Source organism: Phasianus colchicus, chromosome 2 (genome assembly GCF_987193195.1).
Source record: "Phasianus colchicus chromosome 2, bPhaCol1.hap1.1, whole genome shotgun sequence".
NCBI lineage: Eukaryota > Metazoa > Chordata > Aves > Galliformes > Phasianidae > Phasianus > Phasianus colchicus.
The window spans coordinates 84439097-84455797 of record NC_143437.1 but is presented as its reverse complement, the minus strand read 5'-3'; the positions used below and the strand labels follow the sequence as shown (position 1 = coordinate 84455797).

Sequence of the window (16701 nt, the reverse complement as noted above, 5' to 3'; positions counted from 1 at the left end):
CCTTTATTCCAGAACTTCAAACGTATGGACAGATTACAGTTCAACTCCTAATGGACATAGAATAGTAAGCGCAGAAGGTGACAATTTTTCAACAATCTATATTCTGATACTTTATGAAGCACAATTAAAAAAAAAAAAACAAAAAAAAAACAAAAAAAAAACCTATTTTCCTACAGATATTCCTAGTCAGGCTCTCTTTTAGGCATTTAGAATAAGGTCTTGGTTTTTTGTTTGCTGTTGTTGTTGTGCTGTTGTTTTAAGTAAGGACACTTCCCTGGAACATAGATTCATTTATCTTCTGTAGTTTCTATTCAGCCTATCTGGTAGGTGTTGTAGTACACAGGTCTGCAGGGCACCCTGTATGGGACCTATTTATCTCTGAGCTCAGCAGCGACTGGAAAAACTCCACTGTACCCCAGGACTGCAGCCAGCCGGGGAATATATGGCACCACTCCTCGGACATACTTAAGAAAGGATGGAAGCTGCTAGAAGCAAAATACGTGACTCAGCAGAGGAAATATGTGGGAAAACATGGAAGAAGACAGAAAAGACATGAGGAGAAAAAACCATAAAGATACATGTTAGAGGAGACATAGAAGTAGACAAACAAAAGGGACACCAGAAAACTGTGAAGAGGTAAAACTTAGGAGAAAATGGAGGAGCAAACAGACAAAACGCATGGAAGGGGACACTGCTGGGGACACAGCTGAAGAAGGACCTGAGTAGTTGTGAGTGACCTATGCTGAGGCAGGGACAAACCCAAGAGATTTCAGTTTGTAGAGGAGTACAGGCCAGAACGTAAGAAAATCACAGAATGGCCAGGGTTGGAAGGGACCTCAAAGATCATGAATCTCCAACCCCCCCTGTCACATGCAGGGCCACCAACCTCCCCATTTGATGCTAGACAAGACTGCCCAGGCCCCATCCAATCTGGCCTTGAACACCTCTAGGGACGGGGCATCCACAACCTCTCTGGGCAGCCTGTTCCACCACCTCACCACTCTCATAGTAAAGAACTTCCCCTGACACCTAACCTAAATCTTCCCTCCCTCAACTTAAAACCATTTTCCCTTGTCCTGCTGGCTATTAAAAAAAAAAAAAAAAGGCTATTAAGAATAGATCAGAGTAGGAAAATGAGTAAGAAGGACTGAGTAAGAAGGGCTGAACAGTAGAACAAAATCCCTAGACACTGACTCCAACCTCTTGTTCTTCCTATTGCCTCATCAAAGCTTTTGGGAGGGAGTGAGCATAAGGCACACAATAGCAAAGAAAAGAACACAAGGTAAAACTTTCACAAGGATAAGAGGGCGTTTTATTGCTATTTCCAAAATGATTCCAGGTCACATTTTAAATGTAATTTATTGCTGCCTGTCTTGCTCCTTGGTACTGGAAAAGTGAAGGCAGTTCCACCTATTCCACATATTTATCTGTGATACAAAATAGTTTTTATTTCTCTACTCCATCAAAACAACACAAATTACATGCCTTGAACTAAGATAGAAGCAATAGTGATCTGGGTAAGAATCATTTTAAATAAAATCTTTATGCCAGGTCTTTCTTCCCCATTCTGGCTTTCACATGTTTACAACCACATAAGCTGACAAATACAGGGAAAAAAAAAAAAAAAAAAAAAAAAACATTTTAAAATTTTTTTTTTTCCAAAGAACATTGAAGGATTTATAAGAGAAATTTAATAAAAACTGATCTGCAAAGTTATCATTGCCTGTCAGAATCTGCTTTTGTTTTGACAGGAAGAGAATAGTTAGAATGTTTTGTGGCATTCACACGTCTTGTGAAATCAATAAATAATCCTTTCAAATTCCAGGAATAAACTATCCATGTGCACACATACATACAGAAATCTTAGTAAAGCGTACATTTGTATTGGTGTATGCTTTTGTATTATAAACTCCTTAGTGCACTGGAAGCTGCGTTTTCATAGAACTATTTTGCAAGATAAAACAGCATTAATGTACTATCCATTTTCAATACTTAAATACATTTATTTAAAATAAGTTACATTAATTTGTTTGCTGATTAGATAAACTGCTGATTAGATAAACTGATAAAGTATTAATATCAGAGTAACATCATCACCATTTCTTGGTCTGGACTTAAGCACAAGTAAGTTCTCTCAGAGATAATAGAAAAGTTCTCACTGCAAATTAATGTATTTTTTAATACACTGGTTACAAGCTCTTGTTTCCCATATATGTTTTCTTCTCTAATGAGATTTTGAGACTGTATCTTGAGTTGAGAGATCCTACTTACAGAGCTATCACTTCAGCTTGGAATAATTCAGAAATTATGACTCTATCAGAAACATGATCCTGAATGGTTTGCTTTCTTCCTTGTTTTCCCTGATGAATTTACACAAAACATTGATAATAGTACTTTGAGTCATGACATCTGATAGCCTATACTCTGTCAATAGTACACATGCCTAATATTGAGAAAATACCTTACAGCCTTCAGTGGATCACTAGATTTTTTGAAAGCATGACATTTTCTTACTAGTACTGCTCATTTGTAACAACACAGAATAGTCAGTGCTATCCTGTCCTCAAGTAGGAGTAAGAGCAGACTCAAACATGGGGACCTTTCTATGATTCTCATCACCTCCTTTATACCAGACATCAGACCATTCTCCCATCTCTACCATTTGGAGCTATTAAATAGTAGTGGGATTTTCCGTAACAGTAGGAGCATTAACCCCAGTGTCCTGGACAAATTCCAACACAAGTAATTACACAGTGCCAGTAAATCCCTCTGCATTTTATTTGGACACTGTATTTCTTATTCTTCTAGTAAAACATTACGTGCATTGTTAAATAGATGCTGAGTCTTACCTGAAGCGGCTACATTTCAATGATTTTTTAACTGATCTCCGTAAGATGCTTCTGTTTCATGTATCAATTTGCATGCTCTGGGAAAAATAAGTTATATGTTGTAATTTTTTATACTTTATTGATAAATTAATGTAGAGAAATACTTTAAAAAGCACAAGAAACTTTAGCAATTGTGAGGAGAATAAACAGCACACTAAAAAGTTCTTTCAGTGATTTTGAATAGCATTGGGATGACCATTTTTTTTTCTCTGCATGACATCTCAGGATCTGATTAATAACCCTGTTTCATAATATTATAAAGTTATTACTATTATAGTTTTACTTATAGAAGAGTGCTTGCATCCTAGAACAACTAGTAGCTTATCATAGAATAGTTGAATGTTCCAAGTTGGAAAGAACTTGCAAGGATCATCAAATCCAATTGCTGGCTTCACTCAGAACCAACCAAAATTCAAATACTGTCTATAAGAGCATTATTCAAATGCTTCTTAAACTGGGAGTTTAGGATCATGACCACTGCCCTGGGGAGACTGTTTCAGTGTCCAGTTACCCTCTTGAAGAAGAACCTTTTCCTAATACTCTACTTGACCCTTTCCTGACACAACTCCATGCTGTTCCCTCGAGTCTGGCTAGATACAGAAGAAATTTTGATACTCTTTATGAGAAAGTATGATAAATTCTCAGGCAGATTAAAGTTCCTGATGTTTCCTAGGGAGTCTGGGGAAAAAATCTTGATCATAGAAGAGTTCTAGGAATATTTTTATGTCTTCCAAATGAGACAAAATTTTGCAAATTTTGACAAGGTACTGGCAGAATGTGCCGAATCGGAACTTCATCCTTTCTCCATATTTGAGTGAATTTTGTGAGTTAGTTTTGGATTTTCTCGGACAGCTCTAGTATTAGGCTTGTAGTCACCTCTAAGTATTTTTTTTTTTTTAATTTTGTTGTAATTAAGACTAATTTCTAACTATCAGTCATTAGGAAGCATATTTCTACATAGATATGTTTTAAGTATTGGTGCACGGCTTACCTTTTGTCCTCTGAAGCTTGTGTTAAACAAGGTAATGCTTCTGTTTAAAAGAGTAAAGCAGTAGTTGTTCTGCCCATATTTGTCAAATATTCCTAGAGGTATCGTCTCTGCATCTACATCCTTCAGGCAGAATGCCTGCAGCAAACATCACATGGCTAGTGCCTTGTTCAGTCAGCGTTATATGATAATGAGCTTTACGCACTCTTTTTACCGTATGCTCATGGAGTGTTATACTGGAAAATGGACTGTCTGTGTGCTTGACTCACAAGGCACATTTTTACAAATCTAGCCTGATTCTGAACCCTGTGTTACTAAGTATTTTAGTATAACTGCTACTACTCAGAATACTGTTCTTACTGTTAATATTAGTGCAATTATTAATTATCAAGAGAACAGACTTAGTAAAATTGAAAGCATGAATAAATAATTCAGTGTCACAGTATATTGCATTCCTGTAAAATGATAAATAATTCGAGATTCTCATTTCTTATTTATTTTCATTATACAGTCTGTTACTTTGCCTTCACTCTGCAAGAAGATCACATCCAACTATAGAATACAGAGTAAATAATTTGATGAACTAATCAATAAAGAAATAATATGCCTAACATAAACAAGAGGTATAAGTGTTGTTTGTTTGTTTGTTTGTTTGTTTTTTCCCATATAATGTAAATCAAGTATCCTCCCTCCCATAGTTAAACACATTGTTTGATATGATCTTTGCTTTCAAAAGGATATTTCATGATCAGAGTGGAACAAATGACTTGCCAGCAAGTAAAATGCACTGGAAGAGTCCATTCAACTTATGACTAACATTTTGGCAGTCAAACAATTAAATTTTCTACTATTTCTGCTACTACTGCTATTTCTGCTGCTGCATGCTTTTTCACTTAGAGGATCTCCTTACAAACTATAAAATAGCTTTGGAAGGCTTGATCATGTATGTGTGCCATTATGTATGAATGTACAAACCAAACTGGGACAAGAGAGGAATTCTTTCTGTGTTGATCTAGGTCGAAAAGACAGCTTATGAGGAAAGGGAAGTATAGCTCACAAATTTCAACAAGTAATGCCAAGATATAAGCTGCAATTCTGAAAACATTGACATTCTTGGAATGACATTTGGAAGGGTTTCAACAAAGTGAAAACAGCATAGTAAAAAATAAATAGTAATTTAAACATAAATGTGGAATTAAATAACAATTCTCTGAAAGAATGAAGCACTCAAATATAACTGAATTACTTTACATACTTTTTATACTATGCTTACTACTGTTGATTGACTCAAATCGACTCAATATTTTGAATGTCTAACACTTCGATCTTAATGTCTGTTTTTATTGTATAGTGGATCACTTTAAGTGTGTTTTTTTTTTTTTCTTTCTTCCCTTTTCTTTCTCTCTATTGTTTAAATCCCAGTTGTTTTAAAGTGTGTTTTATGTACATGGTAAAATATAAGCTTGAAAGTATGAGTAGATAAATTTCTTATAATAAGAAACGAATTTTGCAGCAATTTAAAACTTTTTAATAATTATATTGTTTATTTTAGCAGTGAGAAACATTTATTTACAGCATTTTCTTCTCGTCTGTATTTCTGATAAATTTATCAGAATTAAATTTCATTTTGTTCAGACATTTAAGTAAAGTGATGTCTTACTTTGTGAAGAAAGTTGTTAATAATTGAATATTCAGATTGTCATGCCATATTATTTATCTTACTCATTTACATTTTATCTTTCTATTCTGTTATTCACACTATGGATGACAATATAGGTAAGGATATCAGTCTATTTTAAGAGACATAGTAGTATGTACATGTAAATAACTTGCTGAGAACACCTTAAAGTGAATTATGAATCGAACTATGCCCCAAAAGCTAAGAAATCAATTAATGTATTTCCAAGCAAAACAAGCTGGAACCCTTGGGAGAATTGAGAATGCTGCCAATTGTAAAACTAGATATTGGACTGGCTTTTCAAGTTGTTAAGCTCTGATCACTGTCTTCACAAAAAAAAGAAAATAATGCAATGATAGTTGGTCAGGAATCTCCTCCAGGGAACTGCTGCATCAAAGACACTAGTACAGTAATGAATCATTATGACAACATTTTAAATGATAAGAGGCTGAAATTTTGGGTGAGTCAGTGAAGCATTTGTTGCAAATTTGAAAATATTTTAAACATAACATACAGTCCTATAAAATCTATGCTGCTTTACAAAGTAAAAATGCTTCTCCTGGCAGACCTCTTTATTTATTTATTTATTTATTTTTGTCATTGTAAGTAGAGTCAATCAAAGGGGAAAAATATTTCTGTGGAAACTAAAATTTTAATGTTTTTTTCAGAGACCCTTGTTTATTCTCCTAGTTTTATGTGAAGCAGAAGAAAATTCGTGTGTGTACAGTAAGTAGCAAGTAGTAGTATCACAAAATTTGGATTTTAATTTTGAGACACGCACACACATACCCCCACAGACTCCTCTTCCCTACTCCCACAGTGAGTTTCCAGGTACCACCATTATACAAGCATTATGCAGCTTCCAGCAAAAAATCCTGCATGGTACAGGGGACTTTTCTGCTCCTCCCACATTTCTATGCAGCAGCATTTGATGCTGGCTTTCTCCGCGTGTATCTGCCTGAGGGGGATGGCTGCTCTCATGGAACAAGTAACAAAGGATCAAAGTTGGCTAGCTAGCTCACTGGCTGATAGAGAAACATATGAAAGGCTGCTCCCTACACATGAGATGTAAGGGAGCCTTCTATTGGGACCAGCTTCTAGCCAGTTCCCCAGCTCCAAGCAACAACTATTCAGTGAACCACTCCACAACCATCCTCACTTCGTGAGGAACCTAGATTGCAGATTTTGTTTGTGCTTGTGGAATAGCAAAAGAGAGCTTTGTAATTAAAGCACATCTCAGAGAGATGTATAATAAAAAGGAATAAAATACCACAGTAATAGGAAAACCAAACAACCCATCTTCTCAAGAATTACTGTATTGCTGACAAGAAGTCTACATATTTGTACACCATTATTTATGGGGAAAAAAAAAAAAAAACAAAAAAAAAACCATCTAAACTTAATACTCTGGTCTGGATCAGTTAAGTAGGACCACTTTTATATGAGTACTACACTGGTAACATGTATGTCAGTTTAGATGTAAAATTAGTGATACACATTAAGAGAGTTCTTCCAACTGTTTGTGGATTTTTTTTGCTCATGAAGATACACAGAACTCCTTAATTTGGAGGGTCTTCACTTTCTTCAGTGAGAAAAGAGAAGAGTACAGGGTTATCTGAACAGTATGCTTTGTTAAAAAGGCCCTCTAGCACTGTAATTGCAGCACTTTCCAAGGAAAAGGATCCTATATAGCATGAAAAATCTTTTTATTTACTGCATGAAAAATACAAGAATGTGATGAGGGAAAAGTATCTTCATTTAATTCTGGAAACATTATAGACAACATTATCAAAAGTATCCTATTATTTCTGCTATGTCCAGTTTGGATATCCCCTGGAGACTGAGCACTTAGATATTTTTACTAAAAGAATTTGGATTGAGTGTAGATTGGAAGCTTTTCCATTTGAAACAATGGATCCTTACAAATTCACATTTTTACAATTAAAACAATATGGAGGCATATCTGACAGTTTGGAGTTAAATAGGTCGCTCCAAAAGTAATGCTTTCTGTTTATTTCCATTAAAACTACAACAGATACAAAGAACACAGTGACGCTATTTGATAGAGCAAATTCTCAGCTAAAAAGCACTGTTTTTTCAAGTGTGTCGCCACCATTAGTTATGCATTTTCACCAGCTGTGGAAAAAAGCTTGCATACTGTGCTCATAAAAATCTGTACCAGCAGAGGTGATGCACTGTTTCACAGCTTCTACAACCACCACTAGCTGACAGATGAGTTGATCAAGATGCTCTTCATCTTGTGGTGTGACAGAAAACATTGGTGAATGTCAATGGGTGCAATCTTTTCTGCATGGAGGAATTCAGTGACACACCATTACTTCATACATACTTCCATGTCAGACGTCATTTTGTCAGACTGCCCCTTTGTTGCTTTCTGTCACACAGCAACAACGTGTAATAGAATATTAGCAGGAACATTTAACCTCTACTGTCACACTATCAACATCTGCCTTTGACATCATGATAAATAGGAGGATGTCATAATAAAACAGCAGGCATTACATTCTGTACATTTCTTGTATATTCATATAGTGAAAGCCTAAGACAAGAAATAATAATTATTTAATTGGCTATAATTAAATATACGATAAATATTTGGCAGAATCCTTTAGTGTTTTGGTGTAGATTTGGATGACTGTAAAAAAAAGCTTTCATTCTTAAAATTATTATTTGCAACCATCTATAAAAAATCACTTCAGGAAAAATTGTCAGTAATATTTACAGTTCTCTGGTTTAATCTCATGAACGTAGGCTACTCTAACATCAGAAAAATCATAGAATCATAGTCTATTTTGACTATATATGCTAGCTCTTTGTGGCATCCTTGCATCTGAAGTGCCCTATTTAGTTCATTTGGAAGTACCACATTTACAACTTCAAATTGTATTCCTCTGAATAAATCCAGAATATAGTAGATTAACGGTAATGTAACTCACTGAAAATTGTCAGTGAGTGATACGCTGACATCATTTTTGTCAAAGTAGCTGAAATTCCAGTGTAAGTAACAAGGAATTTTCAGACTGCCCAGGAATTATAGCACTTGGTCTGTAATATTAGAAACTTTGTCTGATTAACAAGCATATCTGCATGGGCTGAAAAAAACCCAACCCAAATCCACTTAGTTTTTCAGGGATTCTGAATAGTGGCATCATTGGCACAATTAACAAAGATAGGAAAAAGACAAACAAGAACATTCTAATTGTGGTTTTATTTTTTTGTTTGTTTTTAATGAAACTTCCTCAAATTTCAACAGATAACTACAAGGGTGTTGTTTGTTTGTTTGTTTGTTTGCTCTGGTTGTCAATATTCATTTCATCTCAGTCTATCAGCCATGTTCCTGTGTCGCATGGTATGGCAGCAAGAGGCTAATGAGTAAAGTAAAGCTCTTCAGAAATCCATGCCAACTGAAGGCCAGACAGTGTAATTGATACAGCTAAGAGTCCTGCTGTGCATTGATCCCTTCTAATTGTTTTCCAGAATTGTCTTAGAGAAGTGGATATAATTACCTCAGTGTTTGCAGTGTTACTAAATACGGACATGAGAAAGACACTGAGGTATCACAGAAACAGATTCTGTGCCCTAGGACAGAATCAGCTGTAGCTAAGATTCTCCTTGCACATTCACTTTACCTTTTTTTTTTTTTTTTTTTAGTATATATATTACTGATATTGATTCAAAAGTTACCCCGGACAATGTATTACAAAACTTAATTACCCTTACCAATAGGCAGAGCCTTTCTCTTTTTTTTTTCTTTTTTTTTTTTTTTTTCTTTTTTCCTTCCTTTTATGCTCTTAACTGTCCCTCCTTCCAAATTAAACCCATTGCTTTTGGGCCAATGCAATAGAGTAGTTGTCTCTTTGTTCCAATTGTGTTTTATTTACTGCTGTTACATTGTCTCATGATGTTTACATTTTCCTGAACACGTAAGTAATAATAATAATAATAATAATAAAAATAGAACTATAAGACACATCCAGAAGTAAATTGTTAAGCAAGTAGTAAAGATATTTTGAGGTGAGAAGAAAGTTCAAAAATCAGTAGACTGTATATTTCTCAAGGGAGATTGCAGTACTTTTTAAAATGAAACTGACTATATTGTGGTGAGTCTGTCTTCCATAGAAAAATTCTATCTGATTAAATTCATTTGGGATGATGAAAGGATACATGGGTTTATTTAATTATAACTGCATTATTAGTAGGGGAGTCTAAGTTTATGAATATTAATGTAGTGAGATTGGAATAAAAAAAAAAGGATTTTTGAAGTTTTCAGATGAGAATAATTTTTGAAACACATACTGACAGTGGGTTGCATTTTTCAGTACAATAAAATCAAAGTATATCAAAACAGTTATCTAAATAGAAAAAAGGAATAAAGTTCTACTTAATTTGTCTGAAGTCAGCAGTATACAAGTTTTGACAAACTAAAGTATATTGATTCCAATATATTGTTTCTGAAAACAATTTTCCTGAGTAACAATTTATAAGGAACATCTCCAAATGATTACACTCTTTTAAAAAATGAAATAAAATCTTTGGTTATTAATTGGCTGTTCATTTGTTCCCAAATGCTGTTTTATCTAGGCTTTGAAATCATATGCATATGCAGTGTATTGTTTGCAGAATATATTTTATACTTCCTTTTTTCTGCAAGTCCCTGAAAAGACAGAGGAAACAAAATATACAAGTAAAAACTTTCAAATCTCATAAAAATCACATGAGAAGAGGTAGTAACCCAGACCTGAACAATAAAGGAAAATTCCAACAGAGCAGCAATTCAAGTAAATAAATAAAATTAACTAAGCGAGCCTAAACTAAAGTAGGAAAAAAAAAAAAAAATCTTTTTTTTATGAATCGATATATATATATATATAAATTAGCACTGACAACCTAGAAAAAAGTATGTTTTAATATCTTGGCAGAGAATGTTTTCATTAATTTTATTGTAGTTTCCACTCTGAAAATTGCAAAAAGACAGAGATTGAGAAACCCACCAAGTTATTAATATAAATCAGAATACTCTTTTTTCATTTTTTTCTTGAAATCATACTTTGTTTTCTTTAGATGTAAAGCCATCATAACTCTTGTATTTTAATTATTTATTTTTCATTTCTAAATTTATTAAAAATCAGAATGACTGAAAAACATATCTTCTCATGTATGCTTTCAAGACTTTTCATACTGAGTTGCTCATGTATCTCTTACTCGAGAAAAGAAATTTTCAAAAAAATTAATTGAATTAGAGGTTCATTCCAATAGTAATTCTTACTTTCATTGTTTACTCCAGTATAAATTTAGTATGTTTCATTTCTAAAAACAAAATCAGAAAAATAATAAAAACACCTTTTCCTTAGTGGATAGTAAAAAACAAAAAATAAAAAATAGCTCTATTCTTAGGTATATTGTTGTACATAGTTAGGAAGCATGGTGGAACTTCACTGTAGATTGCAAAATTTCAGTTGTCCTTTTCCAACTGATTTACATTTTTGTCTATCAGTTCAACAGAACTTCAGTATTTCCTAATGTGACTGCTGTAATTAGCTACAATTATAGAAACAATGAGTACTTCTGATATGAAAAGTATGATTTTCTTATTAGACAAACTTCTGCTAAGAATGTCCAAATATCTTTTGTTCAAATCACATCTGAGTTTTCCCAAGACTTTTCATCCATGAAACGCTAAGGTTGTTACTGCCGTGCTTTCATTTGATCCACTGCCACTTACAAGTTCCCACTGTAACAATGAAAAGCTACATGTGAGTTAGGTGTTAAGACATGAAATTGCAATTCAAAGGACTTCTGAGTATGAATCTCATGACACCAGGGCAGTGCTTAAAAGCTTCTGTTCTAACGAAGGGGAAATGATAGGATAAAGGATACAGGATAGTTTAATATTATTGTGCCTGTCTTTAAATCAAGATCTAACTGAAAAAAGTTTGCGTCTCCCAAGTGTATTAATTGTCCTTCACATTGGCCTGCATCAGTGGCATCCCATCAAATTTACTTCTGCTTGAAAAGTATAACTGCTGAATCCATTTTCTTTATCTGGAATTTCATCTTCACTTATTTTATTTTATTCATATCCTGCATAAGGTTTTTAACTGAGCTGAAGATGTGTGAAGAATGGGCTCACTTTCTCCCACGTGTCTTGATCTGAAGTGCTGCCCTTATAAAATTGTGCATTGTCATTTAATTTGTGATATAATTATGCAAAGCCTTTGTTCAATGGAGCAAAGACCATCTTCTAATAATGAAAGTAGTTAATTTAGTGTAGTCTTTCAGCATAAAACTTTTAATAATAACTGGCAGAACCCAAACAGACACAAGTATAGGGATTATAATGGAAAACATACCACATTTATACAATTCTTTTTATTTCTTTTAAGCTAAATCAATGTCTGGTTCACCTATAGATTACCAGAACCAAGCTAAAAGCATGTGGGCTATAAATCTTCAGAAAAGTTTAGAGACAAGTATTCTCTGCTCCTCTTGTTTAATCTAATTGCAAAATAAATGAGTTTAAAGTCCTCTGAAAGTGTCCCTCATAGAAGTGTTTGTACTCTAGATTTTTAAAAAACTGCTGTTTTATAAGTTAATTGGGGAAAAAAAAAAAAAAAAAAAAAGGAATGTAAGCAAATATCACATGTCCTGTCACTATATAAAAGCAAGGAGGAAGCATAGTCTGATTGTTGAGTACAAGACCTTGGTTTGCACATCACAGAAAGGCTGACCAATCAGTAATAATCTTAGGGAAGATTTTGATGAGGAAATACAAAGAAAAAGGAAAAAAAAGGAAACAACAGAAAGAAACATTCTGAAATAAACATTGAGCAAATATGCAGAAAGAACAGAAGTTATTATTTTCTGGAAAGATTCAAGGAAGTTTAATATTTCCACTTATTAAAATGCCTCCTCACAAACATAAAACTTACATTCTCCAACTATATTAGTGAAAAACACTACAGTGATCAAGCAACATATTTAATCTTTATATTTGGAAACACATAGAAGAATTATGGACGTTGTGCACTGAACTAAAGCATGTAGCCACTGATGGCTATTGGTTAAGAGTGTTCTTTGAGTGGAATACAAGCCTAGTTCATCCCAAAATTTGACATGTGATTTCTATAACATTTTTGTACTGAAAACAAGTTCTTACAGAAATTTATAGAAACTTGTAGAAAAACAGTTGACTTATAGTAAAAAAAATAATAATAATAATAAAGGATCTTGTAACTTTCTGAAACTGAATAATTTATACGTGTATAGAGATGATGGGGGGAAAAAAAAAGAGAAGTTTTTCCATCCTCTTTTCACAAAATATCTAGTGTCAAAACTTAGTACTTAATAGCACATTGAAGTGGTTACCTACTTTATACTAGTACTGACTGCTGGCCTTCTTTTCACTTTGCAATGCAAGTAAATTGCGGAAAATATTTGTATGTATGTATGTATGTATGTATGTATGTATTTATTTATTTTGGAAGAAAGGAAAAATCTCAGAAACTGTTCTGAGCTGAAATTTATTCCTGAATTAAAAGGTATAATGTGCATCTTCTAAGAAACGTCATTGGATATTAACTTGTAAGAGCAAATGCAACCTTATTAAGAACTGTTCCTAGAAATATATAGTTTAGAATTTTGAATAATCCAAATCTGGAAAGCAATGAAACAAAAAGGAGAAAAATCATGATATAAACACAAAAATAGCAAGGTTACCAAAATGGAGAAAAAAATACACAGAAGAAATTGTATTCAGAACACTTCAATCCAGATAGAAACCTATGTAAATATTTTAAAATATCTAGACATCGTAATACTTGGATTCTCATTATAAATTGTACATTTCTGAAGAAAACATGAGATTACAAAGCTTTTAAACACATACAAAAAATACAGAAGTGTAGTTATCAATATTGTACATACACAGGTAAATGCTTGGAGTACGTTATTAAATAAAAGGACAGAAAAGTTGGAAAACAAACAGTTTTACTATGTTGTGAAGATAGTTTGAGAGTGATGATCCAAATCTGTAAACATCACATAAAATATTCATAGAAAACATAATTTTTACTCAATGCAAAATAATAACTTTTAATGTTTAATTAATTAAACTCTTGTGGCATTGTAATTTGTAATGAGAGTTGAGATAGATAATTTCCTAAGGGTCTGAGATTATCTGATTCTAAAGCAAACATGCAAGTTTCAAGAAACTTTTCTATTAATAGCCACTTGTAATAAAGTACAAAGATAGAGCCTCACATCAGACAGTACTTTTTCAGTGATATGCACTTCTTCAGAGAATAAGCCTCTCCTGACCTGAAAGCTCTTAGATATGTTCTTTATAATAAACTAGCTTGTTTTTAAGAGAGTCTCTGGGAACAGAACATGGCTAAGAGAGGTCACCTTCATATTAAAATCTCCAAAACTTATAATCAATGCCAGAAGCAAGAAAATCTTCAAAAACCCTTAACTTATTGAATCACTGAAGAGAACTTCCTATTCCTTTCACAGCAACCCACTCACTCTATTGGGAAAAAGGAATATTTGCATGGTAATGAGGTAGAAAAGTTTCCCCAAGGCAAAAGAATCTTTTCTCAGTGACAGAATTCTTTATATGGTGTGAATTTTCAGAGAAATCCGTGGTCAGATAAGCATTGTGCCATATATATACATCTGACAATGTTAAAAAATGTGATCATATCTGGGAATGAATATAGGAAATCCACATAGATGGCAAAACACTATGCATAATTATACACGCAAAAGTGTAATTGTAAACTCACCTTCTGCTACTTAAAATTTTTGGATTGAAAAGTAAATTTTGAAAATAAAGTGTTGAAAAAGTAAAATAAATTAGCGTCATTTTCCCATTACCAAAGTGATCTAAATAAACTGGCTACAAAGTCCCTGGAATGGAACAGAATTCCCTTGTTTAAAAAAAAAAAAAAAAAAAAAAAGATGTGATCAGTTTTGTATATTTTTATAATTATTTTCTGAGAAAGTCTCTTAGAACAAAAGAGAAACACAAAAATTGGGTTCATAGACAAAGTACTTAACATTTGTCACCTGCAGATTTTTTTTTTAAGAACACTTTTTCATAAGCTAGTTGGCAGCTAAATATTTCACACAGAAATGGACACACAAAAGCCTAATTACTTGCTGGAATGAATGAAAGTTATAATTCTGAAGTCAGTGGAATAACACTGAACTGACATTCAAAGAGCAAGTGAATTTACCGTATGGCATATGGAGTATTTGCAAGATTTATGTAACTGGAAATCATATCCTGATACACTAGAGGAAATCAATGTATCTGATGTCCATGGAGATGTTAGCGCTCTGAAAGTGAAATCCTATTTAGGACTGATATTTGCATTTTAGGAATAAATGATTAACTTTGATCTTAGCTATCTACTTCCTCCCTTGTGTCTGACTATTCACTTCTGCTAATAGTCAAATAATACTAGGCCAAATACACCAAAGTAGCACAGTAAAAACTTCCTTCATATATATCAGAAGTATTCTGCTAGAAAGTCTGTAGGGCCTTAAGATGTTCAGGGTAGAATAAAGAATAATTAAAAAAGCGAAAACCATAATAATTAAATGTGGAAGGGTGGCTTGAAAGGCGAGGCCACCTCGGGAATGTTAAGGACATGGTGACTTTATGAGGATTCAAGATAAACAAGTGGTTGCTGAGTTGTGTCCAATGAGGAGGTTGGTGGGGAAAAAATAGGCGGTCTGGGTAGTTCCGCGTTGTCATGGTGACAGGTTCCATGTTGTCACAGTGACAGGTTTCACTTGGTGATAGGATACACATGGTGATAGGTTATGCGCAGACTTGTATAACCAATCGTACGTGGCCAAGAGTACTTGTTGGCGTATATATTGCTGTGTTAACCCATTAAATTTGGGCTTAGCTGTTAACTCATATTGAGTCGTCACTGAATTCCACAATCCCGCTCCCGCAATTTAATATATTCTTTACCTGTTTGTTAACTGTGGAAGAAACTGAGGATGTTTCCACACTGGAAGCATTTACAGGGAGCTCAAAATAGTTGTGAAATTACATTCATACTGAAATTCAAATAGTGAAAATAGAAGTTATTAAACAAATTTATTAAAAATAAAATACAATCCAGGACTAGATAATATATGTTCACGAATTCTAAAAGATTAAATTATTTATCTCATTTGTAGTCACTGACCGTCAGTGATTCAACCTGGCCTTTCATACCTGGCTGGTGACTAATATAACGTGTCTACAAAGCAGTCAGAAGCATCGAGTTCAACTCCTGGCTCCATGGAAAACCATCCAAAATTAAAACCTTGTTTCTGAGAGTGTTATCCAAACTCTCCTTGAACTCCAGCAGCTCAGGGCACTCCCAGTTTAGTGTCATCTACAAACTTAATATAAATTTAAGTCCTGCATCCAGATAATTTACAAAGTAGAGGTCTGTGGAGTCCCACCAGTGACTAGGCACCAGCCAGATGTAACCTCATTTACAATAACTCTTCAAGCCCAACTCATCAGCCAGTTTTTCACTCATCATATGTATTATGTAGCTTGTAGATACGGAATTAATCTAATTCATCTATTTAATTGAATTAATTTATAAGGACTCTCCAGTCTTTATAAATCCATCAAATGCAATACTACAAACCATGTTCTTTAGCTTTTAAATTGGATGAACTTATTATTTAACTTAAGTTTGTGATAAAAATATTTTGTTTCACAAAGAATATTTCAAACTGACATTAAATCACCTATGTTAATAAGAAGAAAATAAGATAGCATGAGGAAAGTACTCTTGTATAGATTCAAAAAAAAAAAAAAAAAAAAAAAAGGACCAAATTAAACAATTTCCCAGGCATACTAAAATAAAGATCTATGTGACAAGGTCTCTATGGAATTATACTGGTTTCATTCCTAATCAATAGAGGGTGTTCATATCTGATTGATTTACTAATCTCTTTCTTGTGAATCAGTTTTAATCTTCTGAGATTTAATTTAATTGCATTTATTGTATGATTAATTGCATCAGGGTGCTTGGAGCCTTGGACAGACTTTTATAATAATTTACATCTAATTAAAACCTAAAAATATTAAACGCATTTTAGGAAGTTAT

General features: G+C 33.5%; 1 long non-coding RNA gene across 1 annotated transcript in view; it reads right to left on the bottom strand.

Moving 5' to 3' along the window:
• Positions 1-1353: 1353 nt before the first annotated feature.
• Positions 1354-16701, bottom strand: part of LOC149919149 (uncharacterized) — a 35608-nt gene continuing 20260 nt past the window's right edge. The window contains exons 3-5 of the long non-coding RNA XR_016464817.1: positions 15561-15649; positions 2850-2926; positions 1354-1427 (exon numbers count right to left, since the gene is read on the bottom strand). This is a non-coding gene — a long non-coding RNA (uncharacterized LOC149919149). The remainder of the gene's footprint in view (positions 1428-2849; positions 2927-15560; positions 15650-16701) is intronic.